The sequence below is a fragment of the Puma concolor genome, chromosome B4 (assembly GCF_028749965.1).
Source record: "Puma concolor isolate L17-30 chromosome B4, mPumCon1.1.hap2, whole genome shotgun sequence".
Taxonomy (NCBI): Eukaryota; Metazoa; Chordata; class Mammalia; order Carnivora; family Felidae; genus Puma; species Puma concolor.
The window spans coordinates 85,455,517-85,480,138 of record NC_141673.1 but is presented as its reverse complement, the minus strand read 5'-3'; the positions used below and the strand labels follow the sequence as shown (position 1 = coordinate 85,480,138).

General features: G+C 35.6%; 1 protein-coding gene and 1 long non-coding RNA gene across 23 annotated transcripts in view; one reads left to right on the top strand and one right to left on the bottom strand.

The window, feature by feature from the left end:
* The window catches only part of SOX5 (SRY-box transcription factor 5), a 1,024,889-nt gene that overhangs the window by 500,824 nt on the left and 499,443 nt on the right, over positions 1-24,622 (bottom strand). The window contains exon 1 of one of the 21 annotated variants that reach the window (XM_086713868.1): positions 10,807-23,042. The exons of the other annotated variants lie outside the window; for them this stretch is intronic. The gene's annotated coding sequence lies outside the window, so the exon portion shown is untranslated. Of the gene's footprint in view, positions 1-10,806; positions 23,043-24,622 lie in introns of those variants that run through there. 21 annotated transcript variants of the gene reach the window in all.
* LOC147579266 (uncharacterized) overlaps positions 11,037-24,622 on the top strand; it is a 46,141-nt gene continuing 32,555 nt past the window's right edge. The window contains exon 1 of one of the 2 annotated variants that reach the window (XR_015253726.1): positions 11,037-11,380. This is a non-coding gene — a long non-coding RNA (uncharacterized LOC147579266). The remainder of the gene's footprint in view (positions 11,381-24,622) is intronic. The other variant, XR_015253725.1, reaches the window with a different exon arrangement.

Sequence of the window (24,622 nt, the reverse complement as noted above, 5' to 3'; positions counted from 1 at the left end):
ATTTCATAGGCTATCCAATCATAGTTTTATTAGGAAAGAGACTTCAGGGGCTCTCCCTCTTTCCCGTATCCGTAGCAGGATAAAACATAATTTCTAATGGTAAATATTAAAGTAAAAAATATGAGCAATCATGGAAACTGTGAGTTTTCCCAACACATATGAGTCACTTATATCCTCAGAAGTAATGAAGCCTCCAGAAAAAAAAAAAAAATAGAGATTCAAATAAGAGACGATGACTTGATGGTTTTTCCTGTGTTTAAGTCAGATTGGCTATGACTAAATAATTTCTCAATTGCTAGACTAAAACAAGCCAAAACAAATAGCTCTTAAAACTTTAAAGTATATTGTGTAGTGATGACTGTTCAAGGTCTCACTGAAGTCAACACTGGAGAGATAATAACACAGATGAGTTGGATGCAAAGGGCTATCCTTAATTCATTGATTATAGAAACAAACAAACAAAAAACCCTCTGCAACATTGTTGCAACCAGAAAAGTAAACCTAAAATAAGATATTTTCACTTGTACATGAACAAATCTGATATGGTTCACATTTAATGATAAAAAGGAAAACATATACACTCAAGGTAGTTAAAGCCCAAATGGTTGCAACAATGGTAAAATATTTCTCCAGGTATAATGAATGTAGACTAATCTGAGCATTTTCAGATTAGTAAACATTCTACCCAAATCCCACGGTATATACATATTAATTTCCCCTACTCATTTGAAATCTTTCATTTTTTTCTAATGGCACAAATACAAGGAGGAAAATATGTTAAACATATTAAATTAAAAACTTCACCAAGGAAAAGCCATTCATTTAATCAAGAAAGTTTTATCAAGTGCCAACTGTGTCCAGTCAGAAGTGGCTCAGTCTAATAGGAAGCTAGACTACACAGATACAATAGAAACACACACTTGTTTCCTGGGGCGCCTGGGTGGCGCAGTCGGTTAAGCGTCCGACTTCAGCCAGGTCACGAACTCGCGGTCCGTGAGTTCGAGCCCCGCGTCGGGCTCTGGGCTGATGCCTCAGAGCCTGGAGCCTGTTTCCGATTCTGTGTCTCCCTCTCTCTCTGACCCTCCCCCATTCATGCTCTGTCTCTCTCTGTCCCAAAAATAAATAAAAACGTTGAAAAAAAAATTAAAAAAAAAAAAAAGAAAAAAAAAACCAAAAAACACACACTTGTTTCCTAAACTTGCTGATAATAATCTTATTATGGAAACTACATATGCAAATACCAATTTTTTTAAATTAAAATTTTAATTCATGCCAATGTGATCAGACAGCCAGTCTATTGCAGTGTCCTAGTTCAATTATGTCAGCATTATTTTCCCAGGAAGATGGGACATGATTTCTGTATCAGGTGTGAATAACACCTAGCACGGTGATGAATATATGGTTGTACTGCATGATTATGGATATATTTTGAAATAAATTCAAAAGACCAGCCTGTCGGAAAAAAACATAATTCTAAATCTTATTTCTTTAGTAGTTAGACAAATGAACAGATATTAGAGTTGAAAATATTCATATTCCTAACTTCCTCACTGTGTGACCTTGGACAAATTGCTTAATATCCCTGAGTCTTCACTTTCTAAATTATAAAACAGTTTGTGATAAAACTTCATTAAGTAAAAAGATTGCAGATTTACCACACATAAATTCCTACCAGATACTTGCACTTATAGTGATAATATTATTATATTGTCATACGACACCATGTTCCCTGATTGCTCATAATCTACATGAATTTTCTCTGATAATTGAAAAACATAACTGTTTTCAATGTTTTTCTACAAATATTTAAATATTTATTTGAGCTATATGTGTGCAATGCTTATTAAAATTACTTTAACTGTTTGGAATATTTTTTAACACAATGTTGGGGGGGGAAACTTTATAAAGAACGCCAAGAATTTAATAAATTAAGTATAATTCTAAATTAAAGAATATTTCCCCATTACCTATAATCAAAATATACTAATATTTCTTAAATTGGAAAATCTGGACATCTAGGAAAATTTATTTATCTCCAAAGGGATCAGAGACACTGGAACCAAATAATCCTGAAGATCAGTTTTGATGGTCTTGGGGGGGGAATATATGGAGGGACTTCCCCTATCCTCTGAGTTTTGCATATCATCATACTCCCTGAACACTTGTTCGCTGGGTGAAACCTATCTTAGTTGTGTGTACATGTTCAGTCCTTCTGTCCTAAATATGAAACATTTGTCAAAATGAAAATACTGAAATTGTGAGCTCCAGAGTACTGCTTACAAGAAAAATGACAAATTCTTGGATTCGGAAGGCAGAGAGAGAAATCAGTTTGGGGCTTAAGAAATACTGTCAGCTATAAGAAGAATTTTATGATAACATTAAAGTATTTGGAGTTTCTCTGATTAAAGACTGCATATCTATAGTACGGTAACTACATATGTTAAAGTCCTCAAACCATGCATGTGATCTATTTGTCAAATTAAGCTCCTCTTGTGAATTATAGCTTCAAGAGAAAAAAAAAAAAAAAAAAAAACAACTTTCCAAACTGTTCCCATGATAGGAGCCTACTGGTGAATAAAATATTGAAAGGGATCTTTACAAAGTTATAAAAATTAAAACACATTGAAACAAAAAAATTGCTGCCCATGCTTGGGAAACATCTAGATGCCTAAGTGAAAGTTAAAAAATACCATTAGATAACAGTTTCTGTACCTGGCTGTGAATACATAATCAGTAATGCCTACAAAAATATCACCTCTAAACCTCAGAATGTTGTTGTGGTATATGACAAACTAATAAATTTAGGTTAAAATTACTTTCTTTGATATATTGGCTAATAGTAAGTTATAACTGTTGTTTTAAATTTCATTTAAAAATGAACATTAGAGGCACATTAAATAACATTAGCTTCTCTTTTAAAAGCCCCAAATCAATCATTAAAGTTGTTCATTTACTTAACATCTACCGTGCATAAGACTCAGTGCTGAGTAACTGTATTCTAAAGTGATTAACCAACACTGCATTTAAGCATTTTTAAAAAATGTTTATTTATTTTTGAGAGACTGTGAGAGTGTGAGTGGGGCAGGGGAGAGAGAAAGGGAAAAAGAGGATCCAAAGTAGGCTCCCCACTGTCAGCAGACAGGCTGACACAGGGCTGGAACTCACAAACTGTGAGATCATGCCCTGAGCTGAAGTTGGACACTTAACCGACTGAGCCACCCAGGAGCCCCTGCATTTAACCATTCTTAATACATCTTCAAATATCATGAAAAAAATTAATGTATAACTGGATAAACATTGTATTTTATTAGAAAATTAAGAACTAAAGACACACACAAGGCATACAAAGAATACAAGTTTTAGAAAGCTTTGGTATTATTATTGACTCTAATGATTATGCATAAAAACTTTAGCATCATAGTATCAGTACGTATCTTTATAGTATTATATATACAAGGTAGTAACAGAGCGGTTAAAATCGATAAAATATTGTCAAATATTTATCCTAATCTAGAATCAGTCTTGACTACTGCCCAATATTCTTAGTAGAATCTAGAGTTCGAAAATATATCAAGTGTGCTATGCCAACAAAATTTGGAAGTATTTCTTCTTGACCAAACTATTGACATATTCTGAAGTATGACTAACCGGTCTCTTCAAGTTTCTATAAATAAAATAATTACAATGTTCTCCATACTCATAAAATGATTTACCCTTTTAAAAAAATGTATATTTACTATGCCATTTGCTTCAATATAGCCAGCAGCAATGAATTCTACAGTTTTGTTGTATGTTACATAAAAAATTACTCTGTTTTGATCATATTTGATTTCATTGGGTGTTTCCTTATGAAGAAAGGTAAAGAAATCCACCAATAGGTATGTATTTTTCCTTATCATCTTTGGTGCATGAGGAGAATACTTTTTATTTGAGCTTCATCTTTTACTCATGGTTACAATACAACACTGGCGTTTGTAATTATTTTTCAATAATTTCATTTTCCATTTTTGTGAGGCACACAGAAACTTCAACAACATGTTTCTTAAATAATGTATTATCTAATATGCATCAAACTTTAATTGTCATATCCTAAATATGAATATTAGTAGAAGAGAGACTGGCATAGATGACACAATATTGGGGCATATAAAAATAATTGATATTGCTCCCCACCAGAGCCTGAGATGGCCTTCAGTTCACACTGTGTTGCAAACTACCTAAAGAAGAGATGAATTGTTTCCACAGACTTTCTGGTTCATAAATTTCCTGTAGAAAGGAAGCAATTGTTTTTGTTTAAAGGAAACATCCTGGGTTAGATTAAGCAAAAGTCCCATTTTCTGTCAACAGAAGACAAAGCAGAGAGGTAAAAAGGTCAATAAATATCAGAAAGCAAAAATCTAGCCAGGATTTATCAGGTGCCTGTTTGTGCAACCATCAAGGGCATCAGGAAACAACACATTTGAATGTCTGAGTTAATTTTCTCCTTTTGTTAAAATATTTTATATTCTGCATAGGCATCATATGCAAACAGATTACTAAACATATAATACAAAAGCCTACCTTTTAAAATAAAGTTCAAAGGCTATTAAAAAGTATATTTTGAATTCAAATTAAAGCATGACAGAGCTGGAGCAATCTTCTCCTCCACCCACAGATGTCTGAACAGTCCAACAGATTTTTCTCACTGAATTTCTCCAGGGGTTAAGGCCAGGGTCCCCCAAGTCCATTAGGGGGACATTTCTGCTTCTCACATCCCAATAATGTACAAGTTTCCTCATACAATTATACATTGCCCAACCAAACTTTTCTTGATCTATATCAATTTTCTGTGTGGATATGGAAAATTTCATTGAATTGCTCACAAAACATAAATATGAGATATAGTCACCTCTTGAACTTAGACTACTCTAGTATTTCTCAAAAGGAGAAGAGAACAATATATATTTCTTGTTTTCCTGGGACATTCCCATTAATAATAGTAATAGAATAAATGTAATTATAGAATATTTAAAGTAAAAAGTCCATCACTTATGGTCATTTTTAATTTGACCTTAAGACAAAGCATATAGCTGTTTCATAGAATTAGGGTAAAGATTAAACAAAATAACCCATGCAAAACACATAGAAGCAGGTGTTACTTGGCCTTCTATATAAGCATTCAAATAATTTATCTATTATACCATTATTGTTGCTATTTTATAAAAATAATAATCATTACTTTTAATAGTGCAATTTGCCTTGAACCATCCATAATTTGCATATTACATACATAAAATATGTGTACATGCCTCTGATTTATATGTATAAGCACAGTATTTTCATCCATTCATTTGACAATTATATATTGAGTAATTTCTATATACCTAGGTACAATGATAGGTATTAGAACACAGAGATGGAGAACACAATACTCTACTCAGGAAACATAGTATAGCAGGTAAGTATAAATCTATTACATCTACTAGATAAGTATAATGTAATATGTTATGTATAACAATTGAATTATACATGGTGTATACTGAAAGACAAAATACTGCTACCGTTTCCAGTCTAGAAGGAATATGGATGATGTCAGAAGAGTACATATTAAGATTTTTATGCTTCTTAGAAACATTCTCAAAATGAGGCATGCTCTCTCTCTTAAGTATGTATGTCCTTGTCATTAGAGCAGTTATATTACTGAACACTTGTTCAGAGTCTTTGGGTATACAATCTTAAAGAATGTTTATATCTCCACATGATAACTTCTAAATTTTTGATTCAAATGGTATTTATCCTATTGAGTTAAAAAAAAATCCTGTCTCCAAATATAAACTAGTATTCATCTTTGAGGACTCTTCTGTCCTCATGAGGATTTCTACACAGTATATGCTGTAACAAATTAGACCTCAAATGCATCCTTGATTGACTATACGTCAGCCAGGAGACTATTCTGTCCTCATCACAGTGCCTAACATGTAGTCGCACTCAATAATGAGCATTTATTGAAGGAACAAATGAATGAATGAATGAACTCTGAGTCCCTTACTTTCTTGGAAGAGCTTTGGACAAAAGTGAAATACTCAACATTGTTCATGAATGTAGCATGTTCTCACTAATTTTTTTTTTCTTCTGGATCTGATGTGAGCATTCAGAAGTCTCATTGTGCTTCTGAAACAAATAATGGCTTTCAAAAGAATCTGAGCAGGACTTGGAAACAACTAAGATTAGTAATATGTCATGCTAGTGGAGTATAGCTGTGTATTAGCCAAGCATAGTAATTAAGGGAGTAGACTCTGGACCCCCACTGTTTGGTTTCAGATCGAGGATCTATCCCTCACTAGCCATGTGACTTTAAGTAGTTACTTCACCTCTCAAGCTTCTCAATTATAAAATAGGAGTACAATAATGCCTCCTCTTAGAGTTGTTTTAAGGATTAAAAGGATTAAATATTTGAAATAACTTTAAACAGCACCAGCAGGCACTCTATTGGTGTTTGTTTAATAAATCAGTGGTCATTTCAAAATGCAACTTTCTTGGACAGTGATAGCTTGGGGACAGTGATAACCACTATGTAAGTCTGTTGAACTGGATATGGGAATTCCTTCCCAAGACTACTTGCAAATTTCCATGTGCGGCTCAGATTTACTCACAAATCAATATGTATGGCTTTCATTCTAAAGCTGACTTGGTCAAAAGTGGCAGCTACACAGGTATGTTTCCAAGTTTGTGAAACTCCCAATCTTTACAGGGAAAATTCCCCATATGTATTACTGTTGTCCTTAAGATTCTCCACTCAAGCAATTCAAATATATCTTTTCTGTGGCCAGGGAATTGCACAGATCCCCCTCCGTTTTATGTTTTGGTTTATCCCACAGCTATTATGTGTCTCCTGTCACTCTGGCTGTTTTGGTTTTGTTGTCTATATTCAAAGGAGGCCTGTGGTTGTGTCTATCCCAAGCGTCTGTGTTTCGAGTTGTGGCGGTTTGCCCCCTCTGTCTCTCATCATTGCTTTTGGCTCAGTCCCTTGACAGGAAATGAGAGATTTATTTTATCTGGCTTGAACTACATTGTTCCTTCCTGACTACTGGTGTTACTTCACTCTAAATAACATGACTTTGTGCTCACAGTCTGCCCAAGGTCAAAGCCTGAGGGTAATAGACACATTTAAGAGCAGAGGAAGAAAATACAACCAGAGAGGAGGAGTGGGCAAGGAGAGAATTTAAAAAAATAAAAAAAGAAAGAAAAAAAAAGTAGTGATGCAAAAGTTAATCTTGCAGCAGGTCTAAGTTTCTGGCGGGTTTGAAATGAAATCTGTTCTGAAGAGCTGAAAGGGGAACTTAGCCCCCGTTCCAGATGTTATCGATTTAAAATGACACTGTGAAGTAATCTAGGCTTGAAATTTAAATTTAGTTTTAAAAGAAAGCATGAGTTGTCTGGGAGAAGGGTTTCCAAAGCTTATTAATACTTGTGATATCATAATTGTAGTGTGTTTTTAATAATTTAAATTGGAATAATTACTGGAATTCAAATATTCCTCTTTGGCTTGACACAAAAACACAGAGGAATTGTGATAGTGCATACAGTTAGTAAAGTCAAACTCATTATTAATAAAAAGAAACTTAATGATACCTAAACTTAAGACTTGAAGCCATGAAAAGGTTTGAAATTTTGTCTTATACAACAAAACAAGAATTACAAGAATATAGCTGAACCCTATCTCCTAACCCATTTATATCTCCTCCATTCTTCTACCCCACTCTCCACCCCCCGACTCCTACCTCACTCCCCACCCTCCCCACCCCCTCCCATGACCCTGCCTTTGGAGGTGTGAATAAAACTTTCTTAGTTTTTTTCAAATACCTCTAGAGTTTCAAAGGGTCAGCAGGATGACCACCCAAAGACATGGTAAAAGAAAACATCTTGGTTTTACTGTGGTCACACCATTTATGCTGAGCAAAACCTCTCTGGGAAAGTTAAAGGTTAGGGAACAGGGAGAAAACTGGCTAATCTAGATATACACTTTTTCTATTTTTTTACCAGATTGTCATGCTCTTTAATACAACTTTTGACTCAGGAAAATGGATTCAATGGAAGTGGCCTTTAAATAAGGCAAAAAGCATTTAGATTACACATAAGGCTGGATTTTGCACACAGAAAATTATTTCACATGGGTATTCCATTCTTGGGGAAGATGATGAAATCCACTTTGCTAATGATTTTTCAACACTTATATCGTTCTGTGTGCTGTAAGCATGGCTTATGTTGAAGTCAGGAGGACATCCCTAATGGCATCTTAAAGACTTTAGATGTTTGTGACTTATAACACTTCCTCTAGGAAGCCCCCACTCATCTCTGTGGAACTAAGTGGACATCACTGTACTGGGTTGGCCAACAGCCCAGTATCAAATTCTCTATACAAATGCTTCGCTCTGAAACTCCGACTAAAAATTATTCTCAGTGCACCTTAAACTTACACAATGTTATATGTCAAGTATACTTCAGCTAAAACAACAACAACAAAAAAGAAATTATTCCTTAGAATCATACTTCCTTGTCATTTCAATTCTTTATGAGATGGTCTACATGTGAAACGAGCCCGTAAATATTAGAACAGGGTAGACACAGCTGCATAAGAATTTCAACACAAGTCTCAATTTGTAACACTAAGTTTTTAAAAGGTAAAGGAAATAATTTTTTATACATCGTTTTCAATGTTTTCTGATTATTAAATTATAAATATAGTCCTAAAAGGTACACATAAAAATGTGATTATTTTCTCCAAGGTGCTGATAAATCAGACAATTAGGCCTTCACCTGAACACCTAAATCATCCACCAAAAGTTTTTCCTTTAATTCTCCCTACACCTCAGGTACACAGAAGGAAACAACAACAACAACAACAATAACAAAACAACAAAACAAAAACCAGGAAACAATGTGTTAAAAGAAAATAACACTGATTAGAAGTTTACTATTTTCAACACTGCACTATAGCTGATTTCTGATACAGTGTCACATTACATGCATACAAACTCCAGGAAAAATTAGTGTTATAATCCTCATTTCATAGATAATAGGCTAAAATTTAAGATATATTGGAAATATGCCCAAGATCATAGAGTTTACATGCAGCAACATTAGGATTAAAATTTGCATATGTCTACGTTTTTTTTTTTTTTTTCAGAGAGAGCAGGGGAGAGGGGCAGAGGGAGAGACAGAGAGAAAAAGAGAGAAACACAGAGAGACACAGAGAAAGAGACAGAGAAAGACAGAGAGAGACAGAGAGACAGAGAGAGAATTTTAAGCAGGTTCCATGCTTAGGGCAGAGCCTGATACAGGGCTCAATCCCACAGCCCAGGGAACATGACCTGAGCCAAATATCAAGAGTCAGGTCAGATGCTCAACCAACTGAGCGAAGCAGATGCTCTTATAAGTGTCTAATTCTAAAATCCATATCCATTAATTATTCTGGAATAGCAATTAGAATTCTAGTTTACATAAATTTAGTGTATCTAGAGTCCAATTATGTATCTCACTTATACAAAATAAGGAGTTGCAAACAAAAACAGTCCTTTCATTCTTCAAAAGGTTAAAAATAGAGTTACCAACTGAGCCAGCAGATTCCATTCTTAGGTATATACCCAGATGAAATATATATATAACACACACACACACACACACACACACACACACACACACACACACACAAAAATTTGTACCCAAATGTTCATAGCCACATTTTCATAAAAGAGTGGAAACAACCCTGATATCTATCCACTGATAACTGGATAAATACATTGTGGTATATCCATACAATGAAATATTATTTGGCAATGAAAAGACATAAAGTTTTAACACACAACATGGATGAACCTTGAAAACAAACTAAATGAAAGAAGCCAGTCACAAAAGACCATATATTGTATTATTCCATTTGATTTAAAAGTCCAGAATAGGCAACTGTATGGAGACAGAAAGTAGATTAGTGGTTATCTATGGCTGTGAGGCAAGGAGGAAAATGTTGGGGGAGATATGAGAAATGACTGCTAACGAGTATGGGACTTCTCTCTGAGATGATGAAAATATTCTACAATTGATCATGGTGATGTTTACAAAACTACAAATGTGCTAAAAATAACCCTTTAAATGAAGGGATTATTATTTAAATATATCTTAATAAAACTCTCGCCAGGGGCACCTGGGTAGCTCAGTCAGTTAAGTGTCTGACTCAGGTCATAATCTGGTGGTTCGTGGGTTTGAGTCCCACATCAGGCTCTTTACTGACAGCTCAGAGCCTGGAGCCTGCTTCGAATTCTGTGTCTCCCTCTCTCTGCTCCTCTCCCACTTGTACTCTGTCTCTGTCTCTCTCTCTCTCAGAAATAAACGTTAAAAAAATTGTTTTAAATAAAACCCTCACTAAAAAGATGGAGTTATGTAACACCTTTGTATCCGTATCATCAGATGAAATAGGCAGCATATTCCCTAGTCAACAAAGTACTAAACAAATCTAGCTACCAAAACAGGAAAGAAGAGTTGTTTGTCTTCTATCATCTTCCCTAAATAGTGGCAAAGCTTTGGTCTTCTGGATCCAGGGGGACTTCTGAATCATTGCTAGAGTTGAAAAGACCTCCCTCTTTGGCCAACTATGCTTTGAGAGGAAAACTTGCTGGAAAACATTAGAACCACACACTGGTAGTTTATTTACCCAATGCTAAACCGCTTGTTTGACATTTTACTCTAAACTGACCAATGATTTGAGTATTGTGTAGACAACCACAGAGAACAACTAAAACAGTGGGAAAGTATTATTTTAGAAGTACTTACTGTTTTATTAACACTTAGAGGGGAGAATTCCCTGCTTCTACTCAGATTCGGTTCTTCATGTTCCAATGTGAAGTAGGTTGCCCAATTGTCAAATTTGTCAATATAGTTTTTAGTCCTGCAGCCCATCATTAGATGACAGAAAAACATCATGTTGTGGCAAAGAATCAGTAGGTAGTAATCAAGTGTTCCATGATGTTGACATTTCCCAACCCTCCATAGATTTTTTTTTTTTAAAGGGAGAATCCTAGAAGTATCAGTGGACAGACTAGCAGGCCTGTGAAGGACCAGCTCTCTGGAGATAATGACACATTTTGTCCTGATAATCTTCAGATGTTAATACCTTAAAAGTTACTCAGTTGAAGTTGCTTTCAAATTAAACACCATTGCTATAGTGTTTCTGTTGTGATTGTCGGAGGGAAGTGGAGCCAGTGCAATTTGTCCATGTTTTACAAATCACCATCTGGCAGGGATATGGCAACATGTGAAATCTTCACAGGACTCTTGTTTTTCTACTATCTGCTGGATAACTAAGGAGATCACCAGACTGCTGGGATGCCTGCCAGATGGTAAGCAGGTATGTTTATGAGTTTAAGATTCTTATTTTCTTTCAATGCTTTCACATGCTGTGGGCGCAGAGGCATAAAAGTGAAAGGGAGAAAGAAATGGGAGTGGATAAGTAAGCGGCTATATATGATCATTATAAATGCCTTTGACGTGTCTTGAAATGCGAATTTTCAAAAGTCTACATTCAATCATTTTCTGCCATGTAGAAAAATCACGAGTCCTATGGTCACAGGATTTTTAAAAAATGCTACGTTTTTCATTGTTGTACAAATAGGCAGGTGTAAAGTTTCTTCAGTCCTCTGGAGTAGGCATGCATTCCCCAGAGAATCATAAGTGTCATTGACAGACACTAGATGAGTGTATACCCTGGACACGGGACTGAGCTAGCCGTTTTAGCAAAATGAAAATGAGAATCTGTTTTATTTTATTTCGATTGTTCAAATAGACAATCACAGGCAAAGAATACCTACCTAAGCAGAGTCATAACAAAAACTCTTGTAAGAATCGAAGATTCACAGGGTTAAATCTGAGAAGTAAATTGTAATCATCCGAGTGGCTTCCATGAAAAGAAAAGCACATCCTAGGTAATCTTAATAAGTGAATGTCACAAAAAAGGTAATGCTTGGTATAGAGAGATACAGTTCTTTAACTTAGGTTTGAATGCCTACTCAGGAATATACCAAAATGACTCAGGGCAAGTTTCTGAAATTCTCTAAGATTCAATCAGCTCATCCATAAAAATGGTGATAACAGTTCTACTCTCTATGATGACAGTGAAACTAGAAATATAAGAAATGAAAATTGTCAGCAAATACGTGGTTGCTCAATAAATGAAGCTGTTATCATTATGATTGATATTATCATTAGCACCTAGAGAGGGATCCTTCTAGACTAAATCCTTAGATTATTTTCTTACATGAATTATATATATACACCTAATATATTTGGATATTTAGATACACATAAGATCTATGTTCAGTTGTGTACTTACACGCAAATTTGTACAAATACAAGTATACATGCCTACTAGTAGACAATTCTGTCCAATCACAGAAAACAAAAATTGAGTTTTGCCTAAAAACCTCTGTAATCATACTGAACAAATACTAATACAAGTTTCACAGTTTTGAGACTTGATACTTTGGGCAAATTACTGAACCTGTCTGTGTCCTTAGCCAGAGATACAGGTGGAGAGAATAAAGCCTGCTCTCTAGAGTTATATGAAGATTAAGTGTGATTATTTCTACACAAGACATTACACAATGCCTGGCAGAGAATAAATGAATAAATCTTTTTTTTTCTTTTTGTTTCCTTCTGTTTCCCCTTTAAGTATCAATTTCTTCCACCTCTAAATTTAGTCTATCTTTGCCCTTCCTTACGTCCTTCTCTCAAGTTGAAGGATAGGTGTTCTCTGATTCTTTCTGGTCCTTCCAGTTATATTCTTAATTCCACCACTCTTTTTACCAGAATAATTTTTCTCCTTAATTATATGATTCCTGGGTCTTTTTTTATCATAAATTCCTATTCATCCACTAGGTTCCTTCTCCTTAGACTAAAACATACTCATTTCCCTCATCCTAACAATAATTTTCTTTAATATGTAATATTAAATAATAATAATATATAATAATAATATTTCTTTAATATTACCAAATTATGGAAGATATAGAAAGCTTAAATATGCCAATGGCCATAGAAGAAATTGAAAGGACTATCGAAGATCCATCTCTTAAAAATGCCAGACACAGGTAGTTGGGTTTTTTTTCTTTCTGATTCAAGTAATTTTATATGGGTTCTAACAAAACTAAGTTGAATGAGAATTTTTTTCCTTATTTAAGCACCCCCAAAACATTAAAATGATTAAAAGACTCACAATTCTTTTTCAAGGTTAGCAAAACCCTGACACCAAGTCACAACCAAAGCCATATATGGTACACACCTTCCCTGACACACAAAATTATAGGCCAAGCTAACTTCAGAATAAGGAAGGAAAATTCTAGCAAGTAGATCTCAGGAGTAAATTAAAGAATAATGCCCCATTACTATACGGTGCTCATGGTGAGGATGAACGCCTGGTTGAAGACAAAAATATCCATTTAAGCAATTTTTTATAGTTAAAATAGTAGACAAAAAGGGAAAAACCACAAGCAAATTGTTAAAAAAAACTCTTTGGAAAACAGTGCCAACCATTCCAGATTCCTTTAACGTAACTTAGGAAAAGAGAGAAAGAAAAAAAAAAAACACCTTCAAAGGGAGTTTATTTGTCACAAATAGCTATAAAACACAGTGGTAAAGTAGTCATACTATCCTTTGTTGACCCAACTTCTCTTATTTCTCACTTCCTTTTCTTTTTTCACCAACAACCACATTGCCTGCAAGCCAGGCCAAGTTTAGTGCCTCTTCTCACTCATCTCCTGTATCCTTTTCAACCCGCTGCAAATGCTTGGCTCCTACCTTTTTAGAGAAGCTGTTTACGCAATGGTTACCAATAGCCACTGAATTTCCAATGTCCACTGGCCTGTTTTCCGTCCTCATGCTCTTTAACCACTCTTTAGCAGGTAAGACTGTCGCACACAACCTCCTCAGCTCTTTGCCACCCTCATCTTTCTTGCTTGACTCTCCCCACTTCTTGCTTGGCCTCTGTCAGCCTTTTTCTGCCTCTTCTTCCTCAACCTGCTCTTCAATGTGGAGCACCCCTAGAAGCTTACTGTTTGTGGCCTTTCCTTTGGGCCTGACCCAGAGGATGTAGTTCAAACTTAAAAAGGCATGATAGAAACTATGAATGAAACAAAGTAAACAGAAGACTGCATTAAGCAAAGAATCTATGCATGACTTTCAATTTATTACAGTTTAAATAGAATTTAAGAAACATTGCAACATGAACAATCTCTGCCTCTATCACCTTCAATATGTTTAATATTACCTAGCTAATCAAAACAATAGTTTCCAATGTTAACTAATGTCTTTTCTGCTATTGCCCTTGCTCAGTTTTCTTAAATATGTTACTGACATCTGTAAATAACTTACTAATTTACACACAAAATGTGAAGTTCCTATCTTGATTTTTAACCGTTGTGAAACCTATTTAATGGTAAGGCAGCTAGTGCTGTTAGAATTATTGGGATACATGTGAATGTCTTTAGGAGGATTCAATGATCATTTATTCAATGCTGATGACATGTGAAACATTGTTTACACAGTCATATTTTAATATATAAACTCTAACCAGATGCTACATAAATGAACTGGACTGACTTCCAAATGTAAAGTAACAACTTTAACGTTTTAATCCTATTAATTTTAAGATAGCTTACTTTCCCTAATTTGTAAACAGACACTAAAGTCAAAATATCATAAAGAAAATGATATAGGTGCTTTCAAAATCCTCATTACAGACATTAATCTCTCAGTAAAAACTCTTCAGTAAACTAGATCATCTTCTCCATTCTCTCATCTTCAAATTACTGCCAGTTCACTTCTTCTAGCTGCTACATTCTCCTCCTGTACTCCAGCAAAATTCAGAAACCACTTTTACACAGTACTTGTAAATAAAACTCCTTCCAATCCTTTGTTGCTTCTTTTCTTCCCTCTGATAATTGTATCCATTAATGTTACACCTTTCAAGTAATTTAGGAAGTCAATGCTACCATACTCTCTCTTATTGGATACATGCTCTTCCCTTAAAGAAAATATAAATAAAATGCTCAAACCCAGACAACATAACATAGGGCATTATTCATTCACAAAGAAATCCTTTACAAAAAATTGCCCACCGAAACCCTCTAAACAGTGATTTTTCTCTAGTGCATGGAAAGGGTAAGTCAATTAGATAACACACATTTACATTCAACTTTTCCAAAATCATATCAGTTTTGCAAAGTGGGGTAGAACTTGTTCTCATCAGATTGTTGCACCCCATGCAACATGGAATCAAAAATGAGCCACAGCCAGACTAAAGAACATGATTTCTGTAACTCCAGCTAGGGCATTTACTCTTCTACAGCAGTGGATTTCAAACTTTTTTTTTTTTTTAACTGTCACAATATTTCTTCAATAGAAATCTTACAAGGATAAGACTTAGAAAAGGGCTAAAAGTAGTATGGTTATGTTCTTTTCTCCTCCCTTTACTAAATGACTTTCGGATCATCTACAAAAAAACTGCCTTCCTTGGAGGACAGTTTGAAAACAATAATATTGGACTATTTGCTACTTATTGGTAAAGGAAAGGTCTGGCCACCAAAATCATAATCTGACCACAGATAGAGCCCCAACACGCTCAGTTGAGAACATGCCTTGTTCTTTGTTTAAAATGGTACCCAAGCCACGGGTCACGCACAATGAATGGTCAGTGATGGTAACAATAATAATTTTTAAAATAATGAATAGATAAATCTCCTTGACACAGGAATGGTTTCCTTTTCCTGTGCCAGTGGTTCTGTCTGTGCCAACTCTAACGCACACCCCTTCCAGGAATGGCATTCAGCCATCCTGGCAACCAGAATTAGAGCAAAGAAAATATGAAATGTCTCTTCAAAACATAAGTGGAAAGATGAATGCAAAGCCAAGCAAAAAGTACCCAGATTCAACATGCACATTGTTAAATGTCACTTCATAGTAAGACACTTTATGAACGTCAAGTGAACAAGGACATGTATAAATTGGGAGACTGAGAATAGGTATGACCTATTAAAAAAGCATCAGCAAGTAAAGAAAGTCCAGAAGAACATACACATTTCCAATTAGAACCGTTACTTTTGAGGAGTGAGGGGAGTGGCAACTGGGTAAAAGGAGAGCAAGAATAGGAAAAATTTTTTGTTGTGCACATTTTTATACTTTCTGAATTCTGAACCGTATAATGATATTCAAAAAGCAATTCAATAAATTGAAATTTTCAAAAAATGAACGTAAAAAGAGAATTCCAGTAGACCATTCTGAAATGTCATGTCAGCATAACAATGAACTTCTTTGGTTTGGGGGGAAAAAATCAGCAATACAATGTTTCATCCTAAGAATCTAGATTTAGGCCCAGTAGGCCCATGGGTCAGGAAAACTGCTTCTTCTACTTCAGATAACTCCTTCAAGAAAGAGGCACCTATTGATTGAAACTAAGGATTCATGTCCTGATTATCAAAGAGAGATACAATGTGGCAAGGGTTGCCAACAGTGCAGCTAACTGATAGGGGTCTTTAAGATACAAGTCAACTGTCCACAGGATGTGGAAAAAGAAAAATCATTGTCTTGCCTCAAATTATAAACCACAGAAGGATTTTCACAGCTCTTTCTTTGTAACAAAGAAATTGCAAAGATCAAAGAGAAATCTTAACCATCCTGGATGGCATATACCCTCTTTTCAATGCATAGTGTTTCCCCTGTGAACTAGAAACAAGATGTTTATTAACTCACAGGTCTTGCTTTGAACATTTATTTAATCACCAAAAGGTTCTTAGAAGAGAATCATTAAAACCTAATAAAAATTAAAAAGTAAAATTTCCTTCAAAATAGACATTTCAGCCAAATTTCAACATCCCTGAAACATCTTGTCCAACTATTAAATGCGAACAATATTATAAATGAGGAAACAAGAACAAAATGCAATGACACCTAGGAGATACCATGGCCATGGCTGAATAAAAAGAAAATCTTATTGGTAAATACCATGTTTCTGGTTGCTGTTTGAAAGTAACACATACTCCACAAAATCTGTGTTACTTGCCAATTGACTAAGCAGGTCACACTTGCCTCTGGGACCAAGAGCCTATAGCACTATGATTTGGAATAAGATAGCATTGAATGTTCTTGATCTTTAATCAGGTCTAGGGTCAGATGTGCTGCAACTGTTTTGAAACTGTTCTTGGCCAAGCCCTCCTGTACATTTAGATTTACACACAAAATTCAAGCATTAGCATACAAGTGCCCACTAAAAGCATTTGTCATAAAAAAACAAAAAACAAAAAACAACTAATCAGATGACTAATTGTACATATTGTTGAAATAAATGCTGTACAAAATGGTCAGTGCAAAAAGACTTTGAGGGGCACACAGTCCAAAAGGGATGGACCCACTGATATGGGTCCACACGCCTGCGTGAACAGAAAGCAACAGACATGATTTATATTTTGAAATAAATTGCTAACTCTTGACTAATATAAAAGTAATAGATGAATTCTGAAACAGCATAAGATGCTTTCAAGTCCATTTAATTCTACGGTTGAAACTTGACATTACTTGGCTGGTTTTGTGGTTCAAAAATAGTTCTCAAACATACTAATGCTTAACGTTAAAAATTAATACTGTATTTTTAAAAAGCAGATATATATCCAATGATGAGGTTTTGGAGTGATGGGGGGGGTGGAGTTAGGAGCTGACAGGCAACAAAGAATTCTTGAAGACATCTTTGGTGCAAAAAGGGGATTTTATTAAAGCACAGGGACAGGATCCATGGTCAGAAAGAGCTGCAATGGGCTGTAGGTCATAAGGAAATTTAATTTTACCTGCCATTTCCTTCTTGTCTTTGTTCCCCCACATCACTATGGAGGGAAGAGTGATACTAGGGGCTCTAGGAAACTGAGTCTATAGGTTTCTGGAGATTAGGCTATTGGTATTTATAAACAGATGGAGACTCATGTCCTGCATGACTGTGATCTCTATCAGTGAACCATTTGTTTTCTTTCCTTTTCCTTGTTCTTGGCAGCCATGTGTGCTTGAGGAAAATCACACACATTCTACCTGGTGGAGCCGGTGGGGGGGGGGGGGGGGCAGGCAGCTAGCTTGTGTTTGGCCCTTAGCTTGCCTTCTGTTCTCATCATCCATGGTTGCTCTAATTCTCTTTCATGCCCCTTAATCTACCCAAAGTAATATTCAGAAAAGTTCAACTCAATTCAATCCCATGGTTTGGGAAGGTTGGGTGCAGATTAAAATGGTTCATCATTCAACTGCTTGCACAAACATTTGTGGGTCCCTCCTACTCAAGGGAATGAAGTCACACATTGTATAAAAAGTCCCCCCAAAAGGGAAAGTAAACGTCCATTCTGTTCATCTTACAATGACTTTTGTTTGTTTCTTTGTTTTAGTTAGATAAGCTTGAAATCTTATTTAGAAGAAATCATCAAAAGAGGGGTACAATGTAATTGGTACATCCTATTTTCAAAGAGGTAAAAAAGAAAGTAAAAGCCCAGCTATACTGATGATAGGATGGTGTGAAGACAAAGAGAATTAAGGAAGAAAAAACACAAAGAATTAAGAAGAATTAATAAAATATCACAATGAAGGCAAATGTGAAAATAAAAATATAGGAGAAAAAAGGAATGAAATAATGTTAAGGGCAATTGTATTGTGAATAAACATAATGAAAAACACCAGAAGCATTGTTTTTTATTTAGTTTTTTTCCTGTGAAGATATTCAGGTATTTTCCTCCCCTCTCTTTACTAACTAGGAAATTGATATTATTAACACTTGTGTTCACTTTATATAAGTTAAAAAAACTATTTTCAAATGCAGTTTACTGTATGACTCGTAATCTTAAATTGTGGTTTCAATTTCATCGCAAATGCAAACCAACTGACTCATATGTTTCTGTTATTAGTAACCGATAATTTAGAGAAATATAAATAAATGACATCCAAGTGACTGTTAAATTTTTGTTAAGTTGAATTACCTTCAATAAATGTTCAGTTAAGAAAATCAAGTTTTTATTACCACTGCACAAAATAGGCAAAGATATATTATCATCTGCAGCTATGGATACCATTGTTTTCCTAATTTTGTTTCTATTTTTTTCTAATTTCTACTTCTAATTTTGTTTCTAATTCAGGAAATAGTACCTAAATATATTATTTGTGATTTGAGGTATTAATAAGATGACACTCTTGGAATGGCATAATGTAACCATCAGGGAGAAGTCTGCTGGTGGAAAATTTAAAAATTAGCAACAGCCTTAATTGTTCCATAGTCTTTTACTTTTTTTGTAAAGAGGAAAATATACAAAATAAGCCTTTTTTTCTCCCAAATTCAAATGCGGCATTCTTTAAAGTAAATCCTCTGAACAGAATTTGTACATTAGGACTGCCATCCCTTTGCAGCTCTGCAAAGCAAGGTAAGATAGCTTAGCATAGCTTTTATCTGCAAGGATTCCCCGAGGCAGTTTCTGTAAAAGGGTTAATGACAGATGTTTCCATTAAATCTGACCTACCTCTTAATTTTGCCATTGCCTGATAATATCCTGGCTTTGTGCTTATTTGCATGGGCAAATGGAGTCACTCTATAACAAGCAACACACCGCCCTCGTTGAAACAAAAGGTCAATTCATTTTAAACTGATGTGTGCAATATTTTTTGTAGTTGCAGTTAAAACAACAACAAAATACCTTTCATAGGATGCTACTACTTACAAAGAATTAAAAGCCCTGTTTTCTGAACCCCTGGACACAACATACATCTGTAGGCAGAAACGAGTACTACCAACACAAATCAATACATCTCCTTGTAGGTAACCAACTAGAAAAATCACTTCTGTCTCTAGGAAGTTCCTCTTATTTTTATACTAAATACAACCATGGTACAGTAAATTGTCTTTGCTGAGGAATTAGTTGAAAACTCCAAAATGCTAGCAGCACTTTCTTGTTTACTGAGTGTTATTACTTTTGCAAAGAAAAACATAATCTGTAAATATAGAGGGAATAGTTACTGTCTTAGGTTTGTTGAAAGATATAGGTTTTTTAGCCTTTAGGCTGCAGTCCAATGCTACAGTTTATGAGTGGCCAAATTATGTTCCACCAGAAGAAAAGAGTGAGTGATCTTGAACCTTGACCAGGTTGCTATAATAAACCCATTAAAAAATAAAATAATTCAGGCAGTTCACATAGTTATACAAGGCTCTGTTCAAGCCACTTCTGGTGGGAGAATCAAATAATGTTGAGGGTCCTTCTGTGATTCTCATGAAGAGGCATTTCAACTATGTGCTTCCTTTTTGAATAGTCTATAGCAAGGATTCAAGACACATTGCATTAATCTAACTATGCTGTTTCATTTTATTGTAACATTTAAGGAGTTCACTATTATCACTTGCCAGATAGGTTCTCTTTCTGTAATTATATATACAGTACTATATACACATATACTATATGCATATCATACATCATCTTTATCATTACAGTCTAATCTCTAAGACATTTAAATACTGAAATTCTGGCATTAAATTTCACCTTACTTGGAAAATAGCTCTTCTGTATTTCATTGACAGTAAATCCATACACAAAACATTCCTATTATACCAACCAAAATCTGTAATTATTTCAAAAGGAAATAAGTAAGATTTGTGGGTGGAAGAGTGAACTTGCTAAATAGCTAATTTTCTTCATTTAAGATAAATAAAGCCCCCATTTGGCACTTGGACATTGCAAATAATTGAAACAATTTAGAAAACTCTCCTTGCCCAGTCCTAAGTGTGTTTTTTTTTAATGGATTTTCCAAAGAAAATTCTAGTCTCACCATGCTGCCTCAACTTTGTATGAAAATAAGATCAATGGGAAGGAAAGATGAATGATTTCTTAGGAGCCCAGGAAGGTGTTTTCTCTGCTGGTGTATATTCCTATTGCAGCCAGGAGCATATTTTCCCCATCTACAAATTACCTAGATCAGACCCCCAGCCCCAACCTCAATCTTAGATTCACCAACAAAGCTCAGGAAACGGGAAATCATGTTTCCCCTGCTAATTCTCTATGGATAGTCTTTCAAGACACAACCCACAATCAGAAGTATAAAAAAGCAAATGAAAACAAATATTTACTGTGTACATACTTAATACAGGTTTCTCAGTACTATGAGGATATAGTGAAGGTGATGAGGATACACTTCCCTTTCTGTACAACCTAATCTCTTCATTAAGTAATGATTAAAGAGCCAAACAAAAATAACCAGACTATGAAAATAAATGTAAAATGTAAAATATAATAATGTAAAATGTAAAATAATAAATGAAGGTAGTTGAACATACTAAGCAATGGGAGAAACTAGCGATTTCGGTCAGGTTACAGTTTGAGTTTATAAAAGTAGTCAGAACTGGTGATTTGTGTCTTAGGTTTGCAATTAAAAACAAACAAACAAACAAAAACAAAACTTACAAGGAAGATGGAAGAGCAGAAAAATTCTAACCTCACCTCTCCCAGGGATGCAACTAGATAGCACTCACATCAGTGTAAATAACCCAGAAAATGACCTGAAGACTGACAGAACAAACTCCACAACTAAATGTAGAGAAGGGGCCACATGGAAGAGAGTAGAAAGGGCAACAATGTGGTCAGAAGCTAAAGCTAAAAGAAGCTAAATGGTCCCACAGAACTGTCCACAGGAGGAAAGGACACTGGGGCATGAAGAGGAAAGAAAAACAGAGTCATACCAGGGAGCCCACACAGGGAAGATGAATCCCCATACCATTTGGCTTTGAAAACCAAGACGCCAAATTCATTGAGTTCTTACAATTAGTGAGGCTTAAAACGTGGCACTTTAAAAGTCAGCAGGTTCATGGGACATGAAGGAGAGGAAGAGGAAACTGAGTCCCCAATTTAAAGAGATAACACAAGAAGTTACCCCCAGGGAGATACAGCATAGAAGCAGCAGTTTGAAAGATACCTGGGGCATATGGATGGAGATTTGTTAATCTCAGAGCATATGCTGGAGGGGCAAGGATCACTGGGAGACACTTTCAGGGACAAAGGAGCTGGGGGATGCTACATACCTTGTCCACCCTCCAGCATAAACACACAGACACCTGCAGGTACCACCACTATGCCAACACTCACCACCTAATTTGCTAACGGTGAGCCTTACTCCTGTGTTCTCCTGTGTTCCCCCTTCCATCCAGACCTCAGCTCCCTACCACACCAGACTCATACAAACCTTGCTAACTCTGTGTGTCCCACCACTATTTACTTTTGTGGATCTGCCCCCTCCAAACAGCCTGCCTCAGTTCCCAGAGCTGCAGATCCCTTCACACCAGTATACCTCTTGCTGGCACCACATGCTCCACCCCCATGTTCTCTTGCAGGAGGTGCCACTGCATCTTGGGCAAATGCATGGTCTGGCTCAGTTTAAGCCCTAGGCAACCCCACATTGGCCCACTAACAATACAGGGACCAAACCCTGTCCACAACAAGCAAAGAGAGCCACTGCAGACAACTGAACTAAGTCAAGAGTGGCTCAGTCACAACAGAAGGGTGCAAGTAACACACATAGGAAACATCAATGAAGCCCCAGTGTCTGGTAAATAGGGGACACTATATTGCAGAACACAGCAGGACGTCTTCTTAATAAGGCCACTACTTTCAAGAGTAAGAGACATAGCTAACTTTCCTAACACATAGAGACAGATACAGAGAGTTAGACAAAATGAGGAAACAGAAGAATATGTCCCAAATGAAAGAACAGGACAAGATCACAGCAAGAGACCTACACAAAACAGAGAAAGCAATACGCCTGATAGAAAATGTAAAGTAGGGGCGCCTGGGTGGCGCAGTCGGTTAAGCGTCCGACTTCAGCCAGGTCACGATCTCGCGGTCCGTGAGTTCGAGCCCCGCGTCGGGCTCTGGGCTGATGGCTCAGAGCCTGGAGCCTGTTTCCGTTTCTGTGTCTCCCTCTCTCTCTGCCCCTCCCCCGTTCATGCTCTGTCTCTCTCTGTCCCAAAAATAAGTAAACGTTGAAAAAAAAAAAAATAAAAAAAAAAAATAAATAAAATGTAAAGTAATAATCATAAGGATACTCAATGGACTTGAGAAAAGAGTAGAGGACCTCAGTGACACGCTTAACAAAGAAAACTTCAAAAAGATACAATCAGAGATGAAGAACTCAATAACTGAAATTAAAAAATACATTAGATGAGGGGCACCTGGCTGGTTCAATCCATAGAGCATGCGACTTGCAATGGAGGCATTGTAAGTTCACGCTCCATGCTGGGCATGGAGCCTACTAAAATAAATAAATAAATAAATAAATAAGATAAATAAGAGACTCACTAAAGGAAGCAGAAGAATGAATTAGTGACCTGGAGGACAGGGTAATAGAAAGCAATCTAGCTGAATAAGAGAAAAAATAATAATATTTTACATATTTCCAAATGACATATCTGATACAAGGTTAGTATCCAAAATACATAAAAAACTTATATAACAACAACAACAACAACAACAACAAGAACCAAATAATCCAATTAAAAATGGGCAGAAGACATGAACAGACATTTCTGCAAAGACGACATACAGATGGCCAACAGGCACATGAAAAGATGCTCAACATCACTAATCTTCAGGGAAATGTAAATCAAAACCATGATGAGATACCACCTCACACCTGTCAGAATGGTTAAAATAAAAAACACAAGAAACAACAAGTGTTGGCAAGGATATGAAGTAAAAGGAACCCTTGGGCACTGTTGGTGGGAATGCTAACTGATGCAGCCACAGTGGAAGACAGTATAGAGGTTCCTCAAAAAATTAAATATAGAACTATCACATAATCTATTAATTTTTCTACTGGGTATTTGCCCAAAGAATATGAAAACACTAATTCCAAAAGATATATGCACCCCTATGTTTATTGAAGCAGCCCAAATGTCCATCAATAAATGAATGGATAAAGAAGATATGGTGTGTGTGTGTGTGTATGTATATATATATATATATATATATATATATATATGTATATACACACACACATATATATATATATACACAACAGAATATTACTCAGCCATAGAAAAAATTTGAAATCTTGCCATTTGTAATGACATGAATGGAGCTAGAGAATATAATGTTAAATGAAATAAGTCAGTCAGAGAAAGACAAATATCATATGATTTTACTCACATGTTGAATTTAAGAAATAAAACAAAGAAGAAAGACTCTTAGCTAAAGACAGCAAACAGATGGTTACCAGAGGAGAGGTGGAGAGGGGGATGGGTGAAATAGGTGAAGGGGATTAAGAGTACACTTATGAGTACTGAGTAATGTATAGAATTGTTGAATCACTATAATGTACACCTGAAACTAATATAAGTGTTATCTATACTGAAGTTAAAAAACAAAACAAACAACAAAAACACCGTAATAATGGTATATGCTAGGAACCATACAAAGAAAGAAGTCTATACATTTATGTCATCATCATCTAATGTTCACAATTTCCCTAGGAAGTAGATACAATTAATACTTTTATTTTATGGATAATAAAAACAAAGCTTGAAGATATTACATACTTCCTCAAG